Genomic DNA, 27980 nt, shown 5'->3' with positions numbered 1-27980 from the left:
CATCTCTACTCCAATATACCGCATTTAGGAGAGTAGTGGCCCAACTAATTGAGTCTTCATCAATGTATATTACTATCCCTTTGAATTAAATTATTTCTCGTTGGAAATCAGGGTGGTGTAAATTCAAGGAAAAATTTAAGCAAACCACATCATCATATCCTGAGATATTTTCAAAGAAGTCCAAACAATAGAAGTTTTATAATATGGCATTACCTTTAGGATTTTGATGAATGCTAGTGGTATCAATTGGTCCTCTTCTGTTGAATATCCCTCCCATGGTGTATGACAAGCTCTATGCGGTTTTTCCATTTGTTCGGATAGATTTCTAGGAAGGGTAAAATATTGTGCTATAGGAATCAAGGTTTATTGTGGTAGCATGGAATTTTATCTTGAAAGAAAAATGCATAGTTTATTAACTAAACTTGAAATAAACAACTTACCTATCGATGTTTAGATTATTTATTATGCTCATAGGAAAAAATTGAGAAGAAAAGGACCTTATTGTTCTTAATTTACTTCAACAAAACTGGGAATTTGTTGTCTAGTAAACAATTAAGTAATATAACTGATGTCAAATGAGAGTAAAATGATGAAAAGAGCTTAGAATTATGGATTTTGGATTGAGGAATAAACCTATTTAGTATTATCGAGGTATATGTGAGAATGTTTACCAATGCGTTGTAATCATGTAGAAAAACCCTTCCTCTTATAAATACTTACAATCTGCGCCTGTAGCATTGAAATTATTGACCTGATATCCTATTGTGTTTTCCTATAGAAAAGGAAGACTCATCATGGGCCTTTTAACTCTTATTTTTATGTAGGAAATTTGAACAAGAATAGGTGGTGAACTTTGAGTTCATATCTCACATATGTGGAAATGATTCCAAGTGGCAAATGAAAAAGAGCTCACTGCACATCATATTGAATTGGCCCCACCTACCCCAATAGGCCTTCATGGATTGTACTCAATGTTTCCTACCATCAAGATAGAACAATGGAAAACCTTTCAAACAATCATCAATTTTGTCTCATTCACCCTCCCACACATGGAAATAACTTTTATACAAAGTGGATTTTTCCTACGAAATTTGTTTAGGTCCTCTGCTAGCTTATATAGGTATAAAACCAATCCCTTTTACACAAATAACATATGCTCTAACTAAATTTATGAGAGGATTTTCATTCCTAATGTTTTACCTTTCCATGATGATGGAGGCTATTTTTTGTGTACTTGTAGGTGCTTTGTAGGGTGTTGCTGACATTTAGAGAGTCCTATAGTAGCTTACATGAAACCCTATATCTAGTCAGGGTAATTTTTCAAAACTAGTGTGACTGATTGCACTACTGTTGCTAAATCTATTGGTATTTTTTCTATAGGTTATAATTTTTTTCAGGAGTGTTTCTTTTGGCCTTTAGGATCTTTGCGGGTTGCTATAGGACTATGTAGTTTCCTGTAGAAATCATAGAGGTCCCTTATGCTCATCAAAATTCCTTGTTGAAATTTCATGGGGACTTGATAATTCATGGAGGAGCTAATGGTTCTGATAGAGAAGGTTTTTATTGCAGCTATGGTGGAAAAGACAAGTAACTAAGCTACTGCATGGCTAGAAATGACAAACAATGAAAGGAAATTTATATTATGATCCATGGTAATGGAGAAGCTAGAGGTTAGGATGTCCCCAGTGATTCTCTCTAGATAAAATGCAAAGAAATCTATCAACTTGCAGATTTTCCTTGAATTTATGTTATCTTGTAGCATTATAGGACCTTATTCTAGTAGTTCAACGATATTGACAAAAACATATGGAAAAATAGTTAAGGATGGATGTTTTGTATGGTAGATGATGAAAGTAGTTGAAAAATAATGTAGGGGGTATAATCTCCACCCACTTAGAGTGTCGAAGTTGATTTCGTAGGCTAAATTTGTAGATATAATTGTTTACTATCTATTATTATAGTACCTACACACATGTTAAGGTAGGCAAAATAATTTTTCTTGTGTTTCTTTCTTTTTTCCATTTTCCTTATTTTTTCATATTTTATTTTAGGCCTACTGGCTTCCACATGGAGGTTTTTAGCCAGCTAATCTACCATATGTTCCATTTAAGAGGTTTCCACTTAGGTTTCATTAACTCTTCTACTTTTCCTTTTTAAGACTTACATGCTACCTCATTAAGGTTTTCAGCCAGTGAGTCTGTGTCAAGTGCTTGAAAGGAGATTTTCACTTGATATTTTTTTTCCCTTTTTTCTTCTTTTCTTAATAAGGAAGAATGGATTTGGAGCCTTGATGCTCTCAATAAGGTTTATTTCCTTTATTATTGAATTGGTAAACTCATCCCTAGAGAGGGGCTTCTTGTAGACTTTCAACTGGTATCCATTTACCAAGAGTGGAACTTGTTCCTCATAAATACTCTTGATTTTTTCCAAGCCATTACCATAGCATTTGTTTACCAAATAAGGTCCCAACCATCTGGTCATGGTATTACCATTGAATTCCTTAAACCTAAAATCATATAAGAGGGCCCAATCACCCTCTTGGAAAGTTCTAGTTTACATGTGCTTGTTGTGCCAGGTTTTTATTTACAGTTTGACTACTTCGGTGTGCAATAAGGCTCATTTTTTGTATTCATCTACTTCATTGAATTACTACAATATTCCACCCCCTTACTTAGTTAGATCAACACCAAGTTGGGATTCCCTCCTTAAGGTGTTCTATTCAAATTCACTAGGAAGCAAAGCTTTCTTATGGTATACTAACTCATAGACGGCAAAACTAGTAGTGGTCTTCCATGTGGTATTGTAAGCCTAGGTTACCTCAAGAAGTATCTCTGCCCAATCCTTTTTTCTATTGTTGATCACATGGGAGAGAGTGTTTTATCATGCCCTATTGGTAACCACCACTATTCAATTTTCTTGAGAGTGATATGGAGTAGACCTCCAATGTCAGATGTGGTGTTCATTAATTCCTTGATAATATTAGAGGTGAATTCGGATCCTTGGTCTATTACTGAGTCTTTTGGCAAACTAAACATGTAGAAGATGATTTCCCTTAGAAACTCAACCACATTTTACTTTATTCCTTCTCTCATTGTCTTCACTTAAATCCACTTGGTCGGGTAGCTTGTCCAAATAATGATGTAATTCTTATGACCAAATGGGAGGTCAATGGGACCATTGAAGTCCATGCTCCATTTATAAAATTGCTTAAAATAAGCCAAAGGTTGGAGGGGCATATTATCCATCTAAGTGGGTTTTACCATCCTTTCTCATTCTATACAAATTCCCACTGTAGATTAACAGATTATGCAATATACTAAAACACAATACAAGATCTACTTCTACAACACTCTATGGAAGCATAATCGAATTGAGAAAGATCAAGAGAACAAATATAACTAAGAATGAGCAATCAATCACACATAATACAAAAGAAATATCACAGGCAACGCTTCAGCCTAAAACCCCAACTCTGTATTATCATACAAGTGGAAATATAGTCTGGATTACAAAAAGAATTTGCTCACAAGCTATCTTGTTCTCTCTACAATCCCTCTACTGCTCATAGACAGTCAAAGGCCTCTCTCAAACCTTCTCCTCTGCCCTCCAAACCTCCTATTTATTTGCGCACTTTTGCTTGGGGTCCAGTGTAGCCACTTGTGGGAATTGGCCTCTTCAGACACTCACTAACCTATGATCTAACTGCACAATCCTAAAGGAGATAAATCCTTCTCCATGGATGAGCTTCCTTTATAAGAAAAATCCATCCAAATTATAGTACATTGTCCCTCCTCTGATCTCAACTGGGTCTCTGTCTGAACTGACATGCATGAGTTATTCATGAGAGAATATTCAGTTATTTAAAGTGTAGCAGTTATATGCAAGCATGCTTTAACTAACTAAACTCACATTAACTTAAACAAACTGTTTAAATTAATATAATGGGACTTTACTCAGTTAACTAAGTCAACTAATTATAACTCAATATTACAACTCATACTTATCTCTTTAATTGATGGATAAATTCCTCAATTAATGGAGAAACTATTGCATGTCCCCACATAGACTTCATGTTTCATTTTCCTTAAGTAATTAACTCAAGATGAATTAATTACTTATTTTACAAATAGTTGTTAAGTTCAAATTCGAATTTTACTTCACTATTTTAGTTTAGGGACTGACTAGAATAGGAATCCATCTGGAACTGCTAAAAAATAGCAACGCTATTTTTAACACTTCCATTTTTCATTCCCTTTTGCTCAATCCAGCACTCCTACCCAAACTGCTATTTATAACAGTGCTATTTTTAGCATTTCTTGTTGCCATTTTCAACACTGCCTCTCAACAACAAAGGCATTCAACTCGAACCCGATCCTGTACCTTTGGAATGTTCTGCATGCAATACTTCTACCAAGTGTGGTTGCTCCAACAACTCTAGAAAAAAAAACTCCCCACTGACCTCTCTCTTGGGCTAGAAACATACTATGATGTTGAAGTTGTATTTGCTGCTAACAAGTGCTCCCTCCGTGACCTCTGCGCTGTTGCAACACTCCATGCATCTCATGCCATTGTACACCCCACTGTGCCATCCTGCACTAGTGCAACACTCTTGTGCCTCTCGCATTGCTACACCCTACTAGCTCTACAAAGTCTTGGGACTCTTGCACTGTAGCTCTCTTTTCCGTTCCATCCGCATCTGTCTCTACCCGCTCATCCAATCCTGCGACTCCTCATCAGGGCTCCTGTAGAAAATTTAAATCAAAGAGGCTGGGTACCTCAAGGATTTTGCCCCTATTCCAGCCTTCTTGGGACTATCACTCCACATCGCCCCACCTCCAACCTGGAGGTATGGATGCATGTGATCCCTCTGCCCACTAGGCTTGAAATTAACCCCTACTATAGGTCTCTGCATGAGTAGATGTCTCTACTCGATTTCCTCTCAACTCCTCTAGTTGTGGCTACTCCACAACACCCTAAAGCTACTTCACCAATCATGTTTCCTCCACAATCATCTAAGACTTCTTCTGGCGCTGCATGTTGAGAGGTAATCTACTTTCCCTGTCAACCACAAAGTCTCCATCAGTTTCCTTGCTCCTCAAGGCTTTGCATGCATCTTGAACCTCAAGAGCATATAGGTTCTTGAGCCATGAACCGATCTGCTTCACCTGTCTAGTGATGATGTGTCTAAGGAAAACCGTTCCCTTATTGAAGACTACATCATAGCCTCTATCTTCCAACATTGTGATTGACACCAAATTTCTCTTCAGTCCTGGTACATACTTGGCGTTGGTCAAGGTAATCCGAGCTCCATTCTCCCTTTGAAAAACAACCGTGCCTACACCTGATACACTATACTTTTCATCATTACCCATCGCTATGAGTATCTAGAGATCTTTCTCCTCCAAAGTAGTGAACAAACTCTTGTCGCTAGTCATGTGGAAAGAAGCTCCACTGTTAAGAAACTAACCACTTCCCACCATGGATGAAACCATGCATGTGAACAGTGTGAAATCCAACTCGAACTATAAGGCCAGTGCCTCACCTTTTGATCCTTGCATGGATCCCTTCTTGGATTTCCTCAGTGGACAATTTGTAGCAAAATGGCCCACCTCATGACAATGAAAGCATCGCACTTTTAATCTGTTAAACTCTTCCCACCTTGGGAAGAACTGGATTGCGAAAGAGAATCCTTCTCCTTCCCCTTCTTCGCCTTACTCACTAAGGTGTAATTTTCTTCGTCCTTCATGGATGAAGAACCATCTCTGGTGCTTCTTCTTATCTCCTCCTGCATCAGATCTGACCAAAATCATTCCCAATCTGGCATTTTCTCTCTTCCATTAACCAAGTCGTAGTAGCTATTCCATCTCTTAGCAAAACCGAGGAGTGCAAGACTTACCATGTCATCATTAGCTGTCACAATCCATACACTTCCAAGCTCATCCCTGCATGTGGTGAGCTTGTTCACATACATAGAGATCATGTCGCCCTTTTCATACTTATCTTTCGAAGCTTGTCCTTCAGCACCAGCTTCATCAAATTGCTGCTATTCTAATATAGATATTTCAATGCTTTCCACATTGAAAATGGTGTCTCCTTCCCATGGAGGCTTGAGACAATGTGGTCTCAAACTCCCTCCAGGAGGATTCTCCTTGCTCTAGCCACACATTTCTTCCATTTCACCAGTTGAGTAGCATTAGTCGGCTTGGAGACGTCTTGATCAATGAAGTCCTTTAGGTCGTTATCCTCTAACACTACCTCTATGCAATCCTTCTAGGCTATATAATTCGAGCTACCATCAAGGGCATACTCGAGTCTTAAACCATTGAATGCCATAGGTGAAATTGAGATGTGATAAGAACTCGATTTCTATATTCAGGAACCAAACTTTGAACTTTGCCTTCTTGTATACAGTTCTTCACCTTGATCACCTTTGCTCTGATATCATGTATAAATTCCCACTGTAGATCAACAAATCATGCAATATACTAAAAGGCAATACAAGATCTACTTCTACAACACTTCGTGGAAGCTTAATCGAATTGAGCAAGATCAAGAGAACACATATAACTAAGAATGAGAAATTAATCACACATAACATAGAGGAAATATCACAAGGAAAACCTCAGCCTAAAACCCCAACTCTGTATTATCATACAAGTGGAAATATATTTTCGATTACAAAAAGAATCCGCTCACAAGCTATCTTGTTCACTCTGCAATCCCTCTCTTGTTCATAGACAGTCAACGGCCTCTCTCAAACCTTCTCCTCTGCCCTCCAAGCCTCCTATTTCTTTGCACAATTTTCCTTGTGGTCTAATGCAGCCACTCGTGTGAATTGGCCTCTTCACACACTCACTAACCTATGATCTAATTGCGCAATCCTGAAGGAGATAAATCCTTCTCCATGGATGAGTTTCCTTTATAAGAAAAATCCATCCAACTGATAGTACACTGTAACTCCTCTGATCTCAACTGGGTCTCTGTCTGAACTAACATGCATGAGTTATTCATGAGAGAATATTCAGTTATCTGAAGTGCAGTAGTTATATGCAAGCATGCATTAACTAATTGAACTCTCATTAATTTAAACAAACTGTTTAAATTAATCTATCTTTACTTGACTCAGTTAACTAAGTCAACTAATTGCAACTCCTCCTTATCTCTTTAACTGATGCATAAATTCCTCAATTAATGGAGAAACTATTGCATGTTCCCACATAGACTTCATGTTTGATTTTCCTTAACTAATTAACTCAAGATGAATTAATTAATTTTTTTTTCAAAGAGACGTTAATTTCAAATTCGAATATTACTTCACTATTTCAGTTTAGGGACTGACTAAAATAGGAATCCATCTCGAACTGCTAAAAATAGCAATGCTATTTTTAGCACTTCCATTTTTCAATCCCTGTTGCTCAATCTAGCACTGGTACCCAAACTGCTATTTATAGCAGTGCCATTTTTAGCACTTCTATTTTTTAGCATTTATTGTTGCCATTTTCAACACATTCCTCATATAGTGAAGCATACTTTTGGGTATCCTTTTGAAGAGTTTTCCAAAAGTATCCTTGTTGCAATATTTTGTGGCATGTCCTCGTTGTAGCAAAATGACACTCACGGGGTAAATCATGGCAAGCTGAGAGGGTTTCATAAGCTTCACCTTCCCTCAAACATATTTTTGGAATCTAATCAATCCCTAACTTGAAGAGATTTCCCATAATCCAAGTGTAATAAGAAACATTTTTGATAATGTTTCTTTTCTCCTTCAAAGATAGGCAAGGAGTGTTAGTTTTTGTAGCATCGAATGTGCTCTAGCTACAACATTTGGTGGAGAGGCTAGAATACATGTATTTTTCAAACCCCAGAAATCATTTATGGAAATTCCACCTAGAGACAACGTAATTAAAAAAAATTATTCAATTTTTAATGTTTCCTAAGACTAAACTTATGGAATATGATTAATTAAAGAGTACTAATTAATTCATGGTGATAATCTTCTAGAAAAATACATGGATCAAAATCTAATTAATATTAGCCATCGATTATGTTTTAATCTTGGCTGTTGATGTCTCAATGACAACTTATAAGAAAAAACTTGATGGATCTTGTAGAAGACACAGTAGTAGTTCGATTTCACTGGCAGATCGATTACCTGAGTAGCAATGTTGAGTTGCTGGAAAGAGAGAGCTAGCGATCTCAATGAAGTTAGAGGGGTGTAGGGATAGTAAGGTTGAAGGAATTTTTTCCAGTTTCGGTGAGTGCACTACAAACAGGCAACAAGTGCCATAGAGAGGCAGCACAAATCCACGTAGAGGTAACATAGTGCTTCAGAGGGGACTAGGTGTTATGCTGGGGAGAAGTAATGATTCAGTGACTAAAGCTAGAGAGAGAGCCTAGACGTTGGGAGTATCCATCTTCGACACAAAAACTAATTATATAGAAAAAGGGAAAGCAGTTTTGAGTTGTGAGGACACAGTGTTACATAGTATAAATCAACAACTATGTAGAGGCAGCAAAGAGTAGCTTAACTATAGCCAAGGTCAGTATCGGGACGCCTATGGGAGTGATATTTTTCTAACTATATTCACTTTCAGTCATTTTTTTATATGGATTACTAGATTTGAGCATCCATAGTGTTGTACTCAGATTTACTACTGCATAATATTAAAACCCTCAACTTCTCCAATGATTTTCCTGAGTTGGGATTTTCCAGGGACTTAGTCCAAAAATAATTATGTATTTGTCTGTGTGTGAATTTATTCTGCGAGCATTTTCATTTCTTCTAGAGTATTTATTTTATGAAGGTTGTAGTGTATTTGTTTCGATATTTGTCATAGCACACAACAAATAATTTGTTTAATTAAATTAACAAATAGACGAAATAACATCAGTTGCTGCAATAGGATTTAGGGTTAGCTAAATTTTCACGAGGGAATTATCTACTAGCTAGGAAGTTGGATATGTCAGTGAACCATGGATATAGGACTGATATGGAAAAGATATGTTTTTCAAGGAGATGGTTATATACCAATTCTTCATCCACAAACAAAGTTAATCCTAATAGAAAATTTGTAACAACATTCTCTTTCCCAGGTTTTTCAACAATAGTAAATTTAGATTGTTGTGATGATAATAAACACATAATTATGCGGAAATTTACAATTTGTTTATTCATGAAGAATTTTATTTCTACATTTTTATTGCACTCAAAGACTTGATAACCAATGACGTAATGTCTAAATTTGTTAAAGGACTGTTTAGCCTCAAGAAATTCTTTTTTAGTTACTCTACAATTGAACTCAACTTTGGATATTGTTTTGTGAATAAAATAGATTTCATAGGGGATTTTACCTTCAAGTTATCCGAGACTTGCCCCAATCACCCTATATGATGCATATGTTTGGATATGGAAAGGAAATGTCCAATTTGGACCTATAAGGTGAGGTTCTTTATTAGTTTCTCCTTAATTTACTCAAATTCTTTTTGACATAAATCTATCCAAGAAAACTAAGTATATTATGTTAGTATTAAAAATAAAGGAGAAGCAATTTTTCTAAATCTTTGATGAATATTTGATAATATCTAGCAAGGCCTAGAAAACTTCTGAAATATTGCTACCTTTGAGGAAGAGGAATTGTTTCGATAATGGCTATTTTGTTAGGGTCCACTTGGATTCCTTTTGAAGAGAGAAAATGCCCTCATTCATTAGAAATAATCGTTTCTCATGGATTAGGGAGACGTTCATCTCTTTACACCTTTTTAAAACTTTTAGATTTTAGAGAGCCTCTTGCAAATCATCCCCATAGGTTTTGAAATCATTCATGTAGATTTCCACTGAGTCATGCACAAGGTTAGATAACACGCTCACGAAAACCCTTTCCAAGGTGGTACGGGAATTACATAGGCCAAATGCAAGATATTTATAATCAAAAATCCCCCATGGAAATGTGAAAGTAGTCATTCCCTTATCCTAAGGACTAATTTGGATTTGGTTGTACCCACGAAATCCATCCGAAAAGGGACATTTTTTCCAAACTAGGAAATTGATAACCCTATCAATGAAAGGTAAGGAAAAATAATCTTTCCTAATGGCTTTGTTGAGTTCTCTATAGTAAAAAAAGATCCTATATTTTCCATTTTTATTAGGGATGATGACTAAGGGAGACACTGATTCACTATCCAAGATTGGATAGATGAATCTACATTCAACAATTTTTGCAGTTCATCTTTCAAAATGTCTTTTATTTTAGGGTGCATTAGACGTCGTGACTAGAAATTAGGTTTCTGATTCTCCTTTATATATATATATATATATATATATATATATATATATATATATAGATATAGATATAGATATATATGGTGACTCCATACTTAATGATGAACTCCCTTCATTTCTTTGTAGCCCCATACAAATGAATCAAAATGATGTTTCAAGGCAGTGCACAATTGGACTTCTGAAATAATTGAGAGAAAGGGGTTAATTTTCAATTTTTTTGAGTGGCTAACTCCTATGGTTTGCACATTTTCTTTCTTAGAACAAAAAATTAGCAAATTTTCCAATGATTTGTCTTGAGAATAGTTAGGTTTCCCTATGGATGGATCTTATTTTAAGCCTTCAATATCTATGGCAATAGGGTATCAATTTTGTAGAAATTTATCATTAGATTATCTTCATAAATGTTTTTGTTACTAATGGTGGTTTCTAATGTGCATAAAGGGGTAGGATGATGAGAGGCAAGATCCCTTATCTCATTCTTATTCCTCTACACATGTCAGAAATTAATCATCAACAAGAGGCTAAGCTGGTGGGTATAATACAATCTATTTTCTTAATTTCCCATTTGTGATGGTCATTTTCCCAACCATACAATTTACGTATGCATTAATATTGTGTTATCGCTACTACAACACCCTCCAAAATTTTCACTATATTCAAATTTTGGAGCCTAACTCACTGTTATATCAAGTGTCACCTTGGTCATCAAGTTTCATTTTAAGTCATGCAATATTTTTCAAGAGTTCTTGATCATCCTTATGTGTCGTCGCATTGATTAGAACATCTCTAGTGCATTTCATGGTTGTAACACCTTTGTTGTTGTAAAATGACACTTTTTGGTTGTAGTCACACACTCTTTGTTTGTTTTACTTGGGGAATGTATGTAAAGTGATGCTTTGATGCCTATTTATCATTGTTCAAGCTTGTATAATTTTTCTCAATGATTTGGTATGTGTCAGACATGATTTTATGTCTAAAGTCTTTGAGTTTTCCCGATGCTCTATCCTCGAGACTTAAACAAATTTTGATTTTTCAAGTGAACCTATTAAAGAAAAGAGCATAAAATTTCAGTCTTAAGCCTTGTGCAAGAATCTTCCACTGTTCGTAAGTGTACCCTATGCCCTCGAAGAGAGCATAGTTCACTCATAAAGCATCTTTACATTTCTTTGTTTTGAACTATGACCTAAAGAAGCAAGTCTTCCTTTAAGCACACTTCTTCAACTCAAAGGGTTGCGCCCTCCTTTAGTGCATGAGCACACCCTAAAGAACCAAATTTAATGCCTTCAACCTTCACAATGTGTCGTGCACCCTCCTTTTCCCTTTTAAGTGCATGAGTGCACCCTCAAGCACTGAAGCCTTATCCTTCGCCCTTCAACCTTGTGCCCTGCACCCTTCTTCTCCTTCTTAAGCACATGGGTACACCTTGAAGCTCTAAAGGGTTCCCCTCTATCCTCCATATCTATACCCTCCACCCTCTTTCTCTCCCTTGAGGAAAAAATTATCTTGGGAAGCTTGAAGCCTCATCCTTCTTCCTTTGGATATGCACTTTGTGCCCTTCCTTCAGTTTCCCTCCCTCCTCTTGAGCACATCCCAAAACCATGAAGCCTCCTCTCTTCAACTCTTCCTCCTTTCGAAGTTTTCCCTTATGCCAAAAATCTCTCCTTACTCCTTCCAAGTGCATTGTTAAGACATGAACAAAAAATCTACATGAAGCATGTTAGAATAGAATATTTTTCAAATTGATGTTTGATTGCCATGAGTGATTACAGTTATAGTTATTTGAGGAACAACATGGAAAGTATGCATGAATAAGATCAGATGAATAAGGAAGAAAAAGGAAGCATTAAATGAAAAAAAACCATAGGGGCTTCACTCAATGAACCTCTGACCTATCATGTGCATTCGTGGAATATTAAACAATACCCTTAATTTGACTACATATTGGAAAATACCCCTAAAAATCACATTAATTAACCCCATACTAATACGTACCCAATACACCTTCCCAATTTAAAAAACCCCTACTACCACTAGATATTGTAGGTATCCATTTTTTAATTAACATTTTTTATACCCCTTTATATTTTTCTTTTAACTTTGAGCTCCATTTTTTATACATGTCAATATAAAAACCCTTTACCCCCTATATATCCCTTAATATGTTATACCATTTTTTTCTCAATATATATTCCCCAATATGAACCCATGTGGTATGGTATTTCTCCCCTAGTGAAGCCCCCCTGAAAAAAACACATTGAATTCATTATAATCAAAACACCTTGAAGACACCATAATATCAAATACCCTTTGGAGGGTGAAGACATCAGTAACTGGAAGCTTCATGCAAGAGCAAAGACCCGAGTGGCAACCATGTCACCTACTCAAGAAAGTCCATGTTATCAATCACTATGATCCATAGTCAGCATTGATAGCAATTTTTCATGCCCTCCTCACATGATGATGTGGAAGTAATGATGTAATCATGTATTTATTATAAAGACAAAGAAGTGGAAGTTCAAGATTCATGTATGGACAAAAGAGCCATGTATAGAAGTCCAAAAGACATCTAATATCGAAATTCATATGTAATTCGAAAAGTCATTTGGAAGTCCAAAGGTCCTAGAAGTCCAAAGGTCATTAGAATTTGGAAAGTCAACAGTTATGATGATATGGAAGACCATGCCTCAAGTTATAAAAGGATCGTCATTACTCATGCAGAGGAAATTGAAGCTTGGCTTCTCCCATAGGCATTAGAGAGATAGAGATAATACTTTTAGGGAGCAACTAGTGGCTTGAATGCTCCACTATTAGAGCTAGTGGTGCTCATTGTACTTATGTATCTTGGAACTTTTGGTTAATACTTGAAGCCTTTCAGCCAACACATTTTTAGGCATGAATCGTAGATGCTTATGGAATGTTCTCCTAATGTTTATGGTTCATGTTGGATTTCACATGTACTAGAGTAATTGAACTATTTCGATGACTTTGGTGCTTAACATGCTGGAAATGTGTTGTACTTATTTAACTATCATAGCATATATGTGAACTATTTCACTTGACCTTCAATAATTGTTTCTCATATGTGCATGTGTCTCAATTATATTAGTACTATTACTTATCTTTTAGAGACTCACTTTCTCTCCTTGCAGTGAAATAACCATGATACATTGACAATTGAACATTTCACAAGGCACACTCTCTTGCTCATTAAAAATAACATACGTGCTTCTGTTTCATGCTAAGTACTTAAACCAAGGCATATGTTTAAGTAAACGATGGTCAAACTGTATTCTGAATAGGTATCCTACACCAAACAACATGAGTTTTGATTGGGACCTCATATTGGGGAGCTCACTTGTATATTGGTAGTATCGAGTAGTTCCAATATAGTGGTTAACCAAGGTCTTCCCAAGATAAGTTGGTAGCCATTAAAATTAGAATTGGGATGAAGGAAAAGGAAATCGGTGGGATACTCTGAAGAATCAGTGGAAAACATTACATGGTCCATGATATCTTTAGATGTTATTGTGGATTTATGAATAAGTTGTAGCACAATAGAGGTAATTCTTAGAGATCCATGTAGGTTAAGTTTGATCAATTAGAACTGCAATTTCATTGATTTTCACATGCACTACTGGGCTCATAGGATCTAAGTAGTTCAGCATAATTACTCTTCTAAGCATAATGTCAGCTAGATTACCTATGAAATTAATATTTGGGGCATCCTTTTTATTTCTCCCATGTCGTCTAAGAAATTATTCCTTAATGAGCTTGTTTTAAATAAGAACATGTTTGATGGATTGAAGGGGAGGGGTCTTAACACGCATATCTTTAATTTTTCCTAGAACTTTATGTTCTTTAAGGGTGCATTCATGTTGGTTTCCAACCTTTTATCGCAGGAAGGCTTTGGTTGGGTGACCTAAGGTCTGGGTCCTTCCATCCCTCACTTGATATTCTCTATTGGATGAGGTGGATGAACATATATGAGGACCTTAATTTAGTAATGTTAATGCATAAATAGTAATAGTGTAAATAGTAATGGTATAAGAGGTGTCTTGAGAACATAGGGTGGACCCTAACCCAAGCAAAATAAGAACCCTTAAGGGGAAGTAGACAAAGAATTGAGACCAAAGATCACTTTCATTAACTGAAGAATTGTTTTTACATGGAAAAAGGTTACAGGATTTGAAGTCTAAACTTCCTAATGATTTACATTTTTATTCCCTTGTCTCTACTACCTTTACTAGGCTACTTGAGTCCTCTAATTATACAAAATGGGTAGCAGGAAGACTCCTTGATGAGAGGAATAATTTCCCTCCAAAATCCATAAAAAGATCGATCGTGTTTCCTAGGTCATCACACAACATAAAGAAGGAGTATTTACTATCCTTAGAAAACTAAGTGGGAAGTCTTGCTTAGCATGGAGAAGACTCCATGAATATATTTGGTTGGATTTCCTTGAAATTTGTGTAAAATCCCATTAATATCATACACAATATTCATGTTAGGCACATAAAGCATGAAAAGTCTCCTTGACCTTCCTAAGAACTCACTAAGATAAGAATGTGTTATTAATTTCTAAAAGTGAGGTTTAATGTAGCCTTTATGTGCCTAGGAAATGTTAGATGGTTCCTATGTTTTATCTATTTGGGAGGCCCATCAACTATTATCATTCCCTATTGTATTGTCACATTTTGCAACATATGTTGTTTCATACAATATTGATCTCCATCATGCTCATACAAACCATTACTATTTTCTTCAAGTGGAATCTGTACATCATGTAAGAGTTAATATCATAGAAATAGATATGGTTTAAAGAATTTTAATACTATATTGAATTGAATGAATATGCAAATACGTTACAAAAAGATAATTTTAAGTTAATTTGACCATTCAATTAGTGTCTAGTATGTAATGTTATGTTCTTTTTCATTTTCTAATCCTCGTCTTAATGATGGTAGTTTTATAATTTAGAGTATGGTTATGAATACATAGATGTAAGATGAAATACAAGAGGAATTCAAATCTTAATATTAAATGAAATTCCATAATATTATAATTACTATGACTATAGAAATACCTAGATCTAGTTTTCTTACGAGCTCATAGATTTTGTAAATCATCGTACTTGGTGTAACGAAGAATATATGAAGAGTTTTAAACTATTTTGTAAGCTATGTGAAGCATCGGGGTAAGCTAAAGTGTCCAAGGATACAACAATGGAGTCAAGATGGGTCATACGTCATTCATATGGTTAACTTTTACGTATTAATTTTTTCTATCTCATATCACTTTTATTTCGAACAACTAATATCAGAGTGTGGGATGCTTTGAGAGAGAGACTGTGAAATTTATGAGATGGATAAATTCTTTGTGAACTTTGTTCATGAATATATTATTTCTAGTTCCATTGAGTAAATATTATAGGAAATATATATATATATATATATATATATATATATATATATATATATATATATATATATATATATATATATTTTAATGTTTATGAGATCGTGAAGGTGCAACGGAAGCTTATGTTTAGATCTACCTCAGTAAAGACCAAATCTATTATTGTGAGAAATGAGTGTGGAGTCACTTCTATTATACAAGTTAAAATCTCGTTATTTGTTTGATCACTGAAGTTGCACATTTGACTAAGATATAGTATATATATTGGAATAATAATTATTTAGATATGTTTACAAATATAGTAGACAAATCTTAACTTGAAACAAATTTGTGAAATCATGATCTACTATATTTAAAAGTTAGAAGAGATTGGAGGTCCAACTCTTAGATTAAAACTAGAAGATGAGTCATTATCATTAGAGAAGATATGTTTCTAGAAGTTATCATTTGGACCTTTGCTTATTATTTCTTTAAAATATAGCTTAGAAGAGATATATCTGTTGTGAACTTTAGATGCATAGAGCACAAGAAATTGATTCTTCAAACATAGTAAGTGATTCTGGAAGCAGAGGAGGAGAGAAGCTCACAAAGGATGTAGAGTGACAGTTTCTAGCTTCACTAATATTCATTGTGTGGTAAAGGAATTCAAATATCAAAGGTTTTGAGTTCTATATATAAGGAAATGCGTTTTTTGAAAGGGGCCAGTAGACAACGTCTACAAGGGTTTGAAGGTATATATTGTTCTATTTTGGAATTATATATATATGTGTGTGTGTGTGTGTGTGTGTATGTGTGTGTGTGTGTGTGTGATTCGATTAGAAGTGCCTTGAGCAAGATATAGACTATAATAATTATTCTAAATATGTATTATTATATAGATTTCATATGGAAGATAAATGGAATGAGCTCTAGTTGAGAAATTGATAATGGATGATAACCTTGATAGGATATTTTAGTTTTTCTAATGGCTCATGCTTTTGGTAGATGATAATGATATTCTTGATGTTGTTTTGAAGCATCCAAATAGTATTGAAATGATGTACTGTTTCAACAACTGCATGATTAATTGTACCTAACATCACACATTTTTTTTCCAAATCGTAAATCCTAACATTAGGAAAGTTTAACTACTTAGGTTTGTTGTAAGCCTTATTATTCAAGATTTCACATTGTAGTTTGGTAGTATTATGGAATATTCTAATTCTCTTTTCATTAAATCTACATATTTTGTCTTTAATATATAATTCCATGGAATTTGCAGACTTTATAGCACCCCATGGATCTTTCAAAATACATTTTTGGCTTGTATATTATTTTATTTTTGTAGTACCTTGTATATATGTTCTTGTTTCACCTTGAAAAGGTGGGTAAATAGATGTTGCCTTCTTTATTGAAATGTGTATGCCTTCAAAATATGCAATAAAACTTAAACACATACATAATTCTACATTTTTTGTTGGGGTTCCTAGGTTTTCTTGGTTATTTACTTCCTATAGCTAGTTGAAAACTACTCAAACCAACTTCTATGTGTATTTAACCATGAATATGGAGAAAATTTATGGGAGGCCCCCTTATATTGAAAGTTTAATACTAAAGTTTGGAAATGAGATTTGAATTCTAAGCAACTTCAATGATCAAATGGGATACTTCAATGATCAAATGGGCAACTTCTATAACAATTTCCATTGCCTCTTCTTTCCTTTTCGTAATTGACCTCTTTTGGGTTTTTTTCATTCTCTACATTGGGTCCTGCCAATTCTTCTTTAGGTTTTACCAATTCTACCTGAGGCTCTACCAACTCTTCCAGGGCCCCTACGAAGGCATATCTAAACATATCCACAAATTATACCCAGGAATGGGGCATTGAAAACTTTCTAATGCATATATGACTACTATTCTAATCAAGTTGTGGTGGTCCAAATAAGTTTACTTACCCTCCATGACCTTGTTTCTCATTTCCTTAAGGGACATAAGGAGGAAGTATGGGATGCTTAACTTCATATGAGTTGGTATGTCAGCTTGAAATCCCAACTGGTAGATGAGTCTGAAATTGTAAGCATACACTATGCCCAACCTTCCTTCATAAGAATCGTACTTAAGAAAATTGGAGGCTATCTCATCCCAAGGGTAAGGTAGGAATTTCCTCTTGACTTTATTCTTTTCCTCATTTGACTACTCATTAGGGAGGAACAATCCTCTCTTGTAAATGATAGCTTCATCCATTTCTTCTCTACTCCAATATATTGCATTTAGGAGTAGTGGCCCAACTAATTGAGTCTTCATCAATGTATTACTATTCCTTTGAATGAAATGATTTCTCCTTGGAAATCAGTGTGGTGTAAGTTCAAGGAAAAATTTAAGGAAACCACATCATCATATCCTGTGATATTTTCAAAGAAGTCCAACCAATAGAAGCTTTATAATATGGCAATACCTTTAGGATTTTGATGAATACTAGTGGTATCAGTTGGTCCTCTTCTGTTGAATCCCCCTCCATGGTGTATGACAAGTTATATAGGTTTTTTCCATTTGTTTGGATAGATTTATAGGAAGGGTAAAATATTGTGCTATAGGAATCAAGGTTTATTGTGGTAGCATGGAATTTTATCTTGAAAGAAAAATGCATAGTTTATTAATTAAACTTGAAATCAACAACTTATCTCTCCATGTTTAGATTATTTTTTATGTTCATAGAAAAAAATTGAGAGGAAAAGGACCTTATTGTTCTTAATTTACTCCAACAAAACTAGGAATTTGTTGGCTAGTAAACAATTATGTAATAGACTTGATGTTAAATGAGAGTAAAATGATGGAAAGAGCTTAGAATTATGGATTTTGGATTCAGGAATAAACCTATTTATTCTTATTGATGTATCTGTGAGAATGTATACCAATGTGTTGTAATCATGTAGAAAAACCATTCCTCTTATAAATATTTACAATTTGCACCTGTAGCATTGAAATTAATGACCTGATATCCTATCGTGTTTTCCTATAGCAAAGGAAGACTCATCATGGGCCTTTTAACTCCTAATTTTATGTAGGAAATTTGAGCAAGAACAGGCGGTGAACTTTGATTTCATATCTCACCTATGTGGAAATGATTTCAAGTGGCGGATGTGAAAGAGCTTATTGCACATCATATTGAACTGGCCCCACCTACCCCAATAAGCCTTCATGGATTGTACTCAACGTTTCCTACAATCAATGTAGAACAATGGAAAAAATTTCAAACAATCATCGATTTTGTCTCATTCACCCACCCACACATGGAAATAACTTTTATACAATGTGGATTTTTCCTACGAAATTTGTCTAGGTCTTGTACTAGCTTATATAGCTATAAAACTAATCCCTTTTACACAAATAACATATGCTCTAGCTAAATTTGTGAGAGGATTTTCATTCCTAATGTTTTACCCTTCCATGATGATGGAGACTATTTTTTGTGTGCTTGTAGGTGCTTTGTAGGGTGTTGCTGACATTTAAAGAGTCATGTAGAAGCTTACAGGAAACCATATATCTACTCACAGTAATTTTTAGAAGCTAGTAAGACTGATTTCACTAATGTTTCTAAAGCTATTGGTATTTTTTCTATAGGTTATAATTTTTTTCAGGAGTGTTTCTTTTGGCCTTTAGGACCTTTGCAGGTTGCTATAGGATTGTGTAGTTTCCTGTAGCAATCATAGAGATCCCTTATGCTCATCGAAATTCCTTGTTGAAATTTCACAGGGACTTGATAATTCGTGGGGAAGCTAATGGTTCTGATAGAGAAAGTTTCTATTGTAGCTATGGTGGAAAAGACAAGTAACTAAGCTACTACATGGCTAGAAATGACAAACAATGGAAGGAAATTTAGATTATGATCTGTGGTAATGGAGAAGCCAGAGAAGCTAGAGGTTAGGATGTCCCCAATGATTCTTTATAGATAAAATGCAAAGAAATTGATCAACTTGTAGATTTTCCTTGAAATTAGGTTATCTTGTAGCATTATAGGACCATATTCTAGCAGTTCAATGATATCGACAAAAACATATGGAAAAAGAGCTCAGGATGGATTTTTTGTATGGTAGATGATGAAAGTAGTTCAAAAATAATTTAGGGGGTATGATCTGCACCCACTTAGAGTGTTAAAGTTGATTTCCTAGGCTAAATTTGTAGATATAATTACTTACTATCCATTCTTATATTACCTACACACAAGTTAAGGTAGGCAAAGTAATTTTTCTTCTGTTTTCTTCTTTTTTCCATTTTCCATTTCCCTTATTTTTTCTTATTTTCTTTTTGGAATACTAGCTTCCACATGGAGCTTTTTAGTCGGCTGATCTACCATATGTGCCTTTTAAGAGGTTTTCACTTGGGTTTCTTTAACTCTTCTACTTTTCCTTTTTAAGACTTACAGGCTACCTCATCAAGGTTTTCAACCAGTGAGTCTATGTCAAGTGCCTCAAAGGAGGTTTTTGCTTGATGTTTTTATTTTCCCTTTTTCCTTCTTTTCTTAATAAGGAAGAATGGATTGGGAGCCTTGATGCTCTCAATAAGGTTTATTTCCTTTATTATTGAATTGGTAAACTCATCCCTAGAGAGGGTCTTGTTGTAGACTTTTAATTGATATCCATTTACCAATATTGGAACTTGTTCCTCACAAATACTCTTCATTTTTTCCAAGCCATTACCATATCATTTTTTAACCAAATAAGGTCCCAACCATTTGGTCATGATTTTAAAATTTAATTCCTTAAACCTAAAATCATATAAGAGGGCCCAATCACCCCCTTGGAATGTTCTAGTTTACATGTGCTTATCATGCCAGGTTTTTATTTACAGTTTGACTTCTTCGGTGTGTAGTATGGATTTTTTTTGTATTCATCTACTTCATTGAATTACTGCAATATTTCATCCCCTTGCTTAATTAGATCAACACCAAGTTTGGATTCACTCCTTAAGGTGTTATATTCAAATTCACTAGGAAGCAAAGATTTATTATGGTATAATTACTCGTAGACGGTAAAACTAGTAGTGGTCTTCCATGTGGTGTTGTAAGCCTAGGTTACCTCAACAAGTCTCTCTGCCCAATCCTTTTTTCTATTGTTGATCACATGGGTGAGAGTGTTTTACCATGCCTTGTTGGTAACCACCACTATTCCATTTTCTTGAGAGTGATATGGAGTAGACCTCCAATGTCATATGTGGTGTTACTTCATTAATTCCTTGATAAGATTAGAGGTGAATTTGGATCCTTGGTCTATTATCGATTCTTTTGGAAAACTAAACATGTAGAACATGATTTCCCTTAGAAACTCAACCATGTTTTACTTTATTCCTACTCTCACTGTCTTCAATTCAATCTAGTTGGTCAGGTAGTTTGTGTAAATAATGATGTACTTCTTATGTCCAAATGGGAGGTCAATGGGACCATTGAAGTCCATGCCCCATTTCTAAAATGGCTTAAAAGACACCAAAGGTTGGAGGGGCATATTATCATTCTAAGTAGGTTTTCCCATCCTTTCGCATTCCTCATATAGTGAAGCATACCTTTGGGTATCCGTTTGAAGAGTTTTCCAAAAGTATCCTTCTTGCAATATTTTGTAGCACGTCCTCTTTGTAGAAAAATGCACTCGTAGGGTGAATCATGGCAAGCTGAGAGGGTTTCATAAGCTTCATGTTCCCTCAAACATATTTTTGGAATCTAATCAATCCCTAACTTGAAGAGTTTTCCCATAATCCAACTGTAAGAATAAATACTTTTGATAATATTTCTTTTCTCTTTCAAAGATAGACGAGGAGTGTTAGCTTTTGTAGCATCGAATGTGCTCTAGCTGGAAAATTTGGTGGAGAAGCCAGAATACATGTATTCTCCAAACCCCAGAAATTGTTTATGGAAATTCCACCCAGTGACAACTTAATTAAAATAATCAACCAATTTTTAATGTTTCCTAAGACTACACTGAGGCAATATGATTAATTAAAGGGTACTAATTAAGTAATGGTGATAATCTTTTAGAAAAGGACATGGATCTAAATCTAAGTAATCTTAGCCATCGATTATGTTTTAATCTTGGTCGTTGATGTCTCAATGAGGGATTATAATAAGCAACTTGATGGATCTTGGAGAAGGCACACTAGTAGTTTGATCTCATTGGCAGATTGATTTCTGGAGTAGCAACGTTGAGTTGTCGGAAATAGAAAGCTAGTGTTCTCAAAGAAGTTAGAGAGGGGCAGGGATAGTAAGGCCGAAGGAATTTTTTCCAGTTTCGGTGACTGCACTACAAACAGGTAGTAAGTGCCATAGAGAGGCAACCCAGATCCACGTAGAGGCAATGTATTGCTTCAAAGGGGATTATTTATTATGCTGGGGAGAAGCAATGATTCAGTGGTAGAAGCTAGAGAGATAGCTTGCAGGTCAGCAGGAACCATCTTCGAGACAACAACTAATTAGATAATAAAAAGGAAAGCAATTCTGAGTTGTGAGGACACAGTGTTACATAGGCTGATTCAACGATTGTGTGGAGGCAGCAAAGAGTAGCTTAGCTATAGCCAAGGTGAGTATCTGGACGTCTATGAGAGTGATATTTTTCTAACTAGAATTATTTTTAGTCATTTCTCTATATGTATTGCTAGATTTGAGCATCCATAGTGCTGTACTCAGATTTACTACTTCATACTATTAAAACCCTTAGCTTCTGCACTGGTTTTCCTGAGTTGGATTTTTCCACGTACTTAGTCCAAAAATAATTGTGTATTTGTGTGTGTGTGTGAATTTATTCTTCGAGCATTTTCATTTATTCTGGAGTATTTATTTTGTGAAGGTTGTAGTGTATTTGTTTCAATATTTGTCGTATCACACAACAAATAATTTGTTTAATTAAATTAACAAATAGAAGAAATAGCATTAGTTCTTGCAATAGGATTTAGGGTTAGCTGATTTTTCACAAGGAGGGAATCATCTAGTAGCTAGGAAGTTGGCTATGTGAGTGAACCATGGATATAGGACTGGTATGGAAAATATATGTTTGTTAAGGAGATGCTTATATACCACTTCTTCATCTGGAAACAAGGTTAATCCTAATAGAAAATTTGCAACAACATTCTCTTTCCCAGGTTTTTCAACAATAGTTAAATTAAATTGTTGTGATAATAAAAAACACTTGATTATGTGAGAATTTACAATTGGTTTATTCATGAAGTATTTGATTTCTACATGGTTATTGCAAACAAAGACTTGATAACCAATGAATTAATGTCTAAATTTGTTAAAGGAATATTTAACATCAAGAAATTTAGTTACTCTATAATTGAACTCAACTTTGGGTATTTTTTTGTGAATAAAATGGATTGCATATGGGATTTTACCTTCAATTTATCCAAGAGTTGCCCCAATCACCCTATCTGATGCATATGTTTGGATATGGACCTATAAGGTGAGGTTCTTCATTAGTTTCTCCTTAATTTACTCAAATTCGTTTTGACATTAATCTATCGAAGAGAACTATGTATATTATGTTAGTATTGAAAATAAAGGAGAAGCAATTTTGCTAAATCTTTGATGAATCTTTGATAATATCTAGCAAGGCCTAGAAATCTTTTAACATATTTCATTACTAAAACCAAACAATGTTCCTTTCACCATTGACATCTGAGCAATAAATATTCTTTTACCATTAGTTTCTACTTTTGATATTGTAAACTTGTATCAGCGATAATAATCCTCATACTTTTTGTATTTAGGTTTAGTAGTGTAAATTATGTAAATACTAGTATATAATTATTTTAATGAGGGATATAATATGAGTTGAAAGAGATCAAATTTCTTCAAGTGCAAATTTCTTTAAAATGCAAAATACAATGTGTAATTTTTCATTATTTAAAGTGTACTTTTAAATTATATATAGAATATATAAGACCATCTATAATTTTTAACCATAAAAACTTATTATTTTTATGATGTATACATAAATGTTTTAAAATGATATATAGTATATACATAATTGACATTAAAAGATTATACATAACATGTACAATGATACATTTTATAGCACAAATTAAAATGATTTGTTTATTATTAATACATTTTTAAGTATATATCAATATTAATTAGTATCAAAATATTTTATTAATAACCCACAATAAATATTTTTTATATACAACATTAAAATATTTTATTTTAACAAATTATTTTCTATATATAAATATATATGAAGTTGATATTGACATAAATTAGTTAATATAGATTATTTAAATATTTTTGAAAGGAATAAAGTTTAAACATCTTACTCGCCATTTTTTTATTCTCTTTTGCTTCTAATTAATTTATAACATATTCAATTTTTTAAAATTATATCCTACATTATCTTTCTACATAATTTATTTATTTTATTTTTATTTTAAAGGGGCATGTGTCAACTCTATCAAAGACGAGCAAACTTACGCTTATGCATCCCCTCATATTGAGCTCTAGAATAAGCCTCTTCGATCAATAATGATCTTTGTACCCTTAACATCTACATTTAATAGAATAAAATCTAACAAAACAATAATCATTTTACCATTAGAGTTTACATTTAAAATGTAATTTTTGCATATTGTTCTTGCCACCCTTTTTCAATATGTGTTTATTTTTAATAGCTTAGATAAACCTTTTACCTATTTTATAATCTTTCACATATATATTATATAGAATGTTTAAAAACAATAAAAAAATTAACTTTTTAAAATACATTTTTATTTTATAAAAAATATATTAAAATAAAATGTAGTATCCATGCAAAATTAACAAATTATAGCTATAATATAAAGTCTATTTAATATTAAAATAAATCATTTATTAGTGGTTTTTTGGGAATGACGAATTTGGAATTGCATATTTACATAATATAATGTGTAGTCTTATAATAATGTAATGTTTGTAATAATGTAATGTTAGGGTTTTGAGTAAATTTTTTTCATCATTTAAATTAGGGTTGATCATTTCCTTGCATTTCTTTTCTTTTTAATAAGCATCTATTTCTATTCTATTAAATTATAAAAAAAATGGTAGAAATAAAATTTAAATAAAATAAAATTGTAAAAATAAAATATAAATAAAATAACTTGAGAGCTAGTTTACTCAAAGATATTGTTTAAGTATCTGCTTCTATTTTATTAGATTATAAAACAAAGTTTTAAATAATATAATACAAACAAAAGAACTTTAGATCTAGATGTAAAGTTCTAGATTGGACGACTTAACATGATTATGAGATGAGTTTGTATTTCTTTTTAAACCATAGAGTCCACACAAAAGTTAAGAGATAGACTGAACATTTCCAGAAGGTAGCCAGGTCATAGCAAATATCTACATAGGAAACTTTCATCATAGCTTATAAATATGATTGGCCTATTCATAAGTTAATCAAAACCAAGACAATATGCAAATAAAATAACAATATAAAATGTAAGCAATATTGTAAACAACAAAAAAAAATTAAAACCCATGCCTTAAAGAATGTGGAACATATCCATCAGTAATATCTTTCGTCAAATAAACTATCAGAGTGGTTTCCTAAGAAACTCTTCCTATTCTTGGCCAAAGGGATCCTCCATGCTTGTGAACTAATTAAAAGAGAAAGGTGACCATAAGACTAATTCATCTTTCCAAGGTATTTGATTTTTGACAAATTTCTTAATAATCAGTGTAAATGTTGAGGACGACTTGCATAACAATCTTGGTTTGATAATATAGTTCCACTATCAAATAAAAATGGCAATCTCAACTGTTATTGAGCAAAAATCTAAAACATAAATTTTCATCACCGTGTTCATCTTTCTATCCTCCTTGTAGACCTGCTTAGCCATGGTATCATCTTAATTTTCTTTAATACTCTATAACTCTAGTATATTACAATCTCTCTCTAAATTTAAACATAAAAATATATTTAATACTATTAATTCAAATTGCTAAATTATAAAACACTTTCCATTTGTTTACTTTCTACATCATTATTTAAAGAAGTTGCAACACCTAACTTCATGATCCTAACACATAGTTTAAAAAAAAGACATTTTCCTTATCTCATAAGTAGATATTATGATTTACAATTGTTTTCAAAATTTATAATAATTAGTATTATTATTTACAATTGTTTTCAAATTTATAATAACTTTTTCATTTTCTATTTATTTTTCCTTATTTAGTAATAAGGTATTACAATTAAATTTAAGATAAAAATTATTTCTTAAATATGTTTGTAAATTGAATTCCTCCAAAATATTATTATCGTACATAGAATTAATATTCACAATCAAATTTAAATTTAAATATTATAAGGTTACTTTAACAATCATGCATATATTGTAACTAAAATTCCTAAAAAAATAATTGTCAACGACATAATCAACATATAATCAACATAAAAGAGGATGATAACTATACTGAACAAAATTCAGATAACACAAGTAGTTACTTCTCAACAACTCCCTAAGTTCTCAATATATAAATAAAACAATAAAAAAATGATTGAGATATAAATAATTTCATTATTTAAAAAACAAAATTTCTTTCTAACAGTAATAACTATTTAAAATTTTAAATAATTAATAATTGAACAGTAAACTTCCACTAACCGTCTCCATCATCGTCTCTTCCGGATTATCAGTGTATTCAGATTTGAACGCCCGCAAAGTCGATTAAGCTTGGCCAGTCCGTAACTTGTATCGATGATGATATCCCTGCAGCAATAATATCTGAAGCCTTGTCGTCCAAAAGGCCACATGATTACTGCCTAGTCGGAGGAGCTCCTTCAGGGCAGTTTTTGCAGCTTGACAGATTGCCGAGGAGGGTTCTTCACCGCCGATCATGCAAATGTTCGCAGAAATTTGTAGCCAACGTTGATGACCCAACTCAAACTCAGACCTGTTAGTCGCCTGTAATTCCTTTGCTGACTTCCATCAACCTCTTCTTCGATTGATGGAGAAAAGCACCAGTGGCAGCAGGTGATCAGGATCGTGTGTCCGGCGGGACGTTAGCGGGGAGTGGTCATGTTCACCAAACTTGTTGAAAGATAAGAGGTGGAATAAGTTAAAACGCCTAGTTCAACTACGACATCGCTTAATTATTTTTCCTAGAAACTAAAGTTTGTTGGAATATTAATTCCAACTGCAGGCACCGTGGACGCAACATGGACAGCGATGGCAGCCGACTCAGCAAGCATGTACAACCCCGAAACCGCTCAGCGAAACCAGCAAACTGCTTGATGCATTTCGGACCGCTTTTGCGGTGAGGGCAGTTTCGTACGCTCACCTCCGATGCAATCATTTTTGGACGCGTTGTCCTCAGCAGAACTGACATTTCGGAGCCTAACTTTCAGCAGCAAAAGGCCTCCCGAAATCTCTGTCCACCGTCCGATCGCCTTCGTCATTCTCCGCCGTCCATCTGTGAAACCTGCATACGAGCCACCATTAAAAACTTTGCGTGGAGTGAATTCAATTTTGTTTGACCGCAGTTTTGATATGAAGGCATTTAATAAATTGTCATATGCGTAGGTGAAGTATTAATGTTTTTTTATGTCGGAGGTATGGGTATGTGTATGTTACGTGTTTGTGTGGCATACACATTAAAGAAAATGTGAAGTGTTTTTTATTTGTAGTTGATCATTTTTGTAATATGAAACTCACGCGTCTAAAAACCAAGGTTTTGCACAGCAGTGCAATGTGTAAGCTCGCAGCAGCGAAAGAACAATGTGTGAGCTCGCAGCAGCGAAAGAATAGGGGAGCAGCAGATAGTTTTTATGTGTTGACCATTTGAAGAACGAGACAGCAGCAGAAAACCAATATATATTGCACAGCAGTGCATAAAGACAAACAAAGGGGAAGCGCAGATAGTTTTTATGTGTTGACCATTTGAAGAACGAGGCAGCACCAGAAAACCAATATATATTGCACAGCAGTGCATAAAGACAAAGACAAACAAAGGGGAAGCGCATATGTTCGATGGATTTTTTTTTACCAGCGTGAATCAAGGTAAATATTCCACAGCAGTGCATAAGTGAAGAAGCACGGGAGTTTTGTTTGGTGAATGTTTTTGTATTTTATAAAACTCACAACAATGAACAGAGGTTGAAATGTAATTTTTGATGGTTGCCCAAATGAAGGGAAAGAAGCAAGAGCGTATGGTGTGAGTAAAGTTTTTTTTGTATGAATGTAATGTAAAATTTTGCTGCATATGTAAATTTATTTTACAACAGTATGAGTAAAATGTTTTCACACCATTAAATGTAAAAGGGTTTTACCGCAGTAAATGAAGAAGGAA

This window comes from Pinus tabuliformis, chromosome 5_2, assembly GCF_031772625.1.
Source record: "Pinus tabuliformis cultivar Carrire ecotype Pingquan chromosome 5_2, CPIR1, whole genome shotgun sequence".
Classification (NCBI taxonomy): domain Eukaryota; kingdom Viridiplantae; phylum Streptophyta; class Pinopsida; order Pinales; family Pinaceae; genus Pinus; species Pinus tabuliformis.
Note: the sequence above shows the minus strand (reverse complement) of the source record.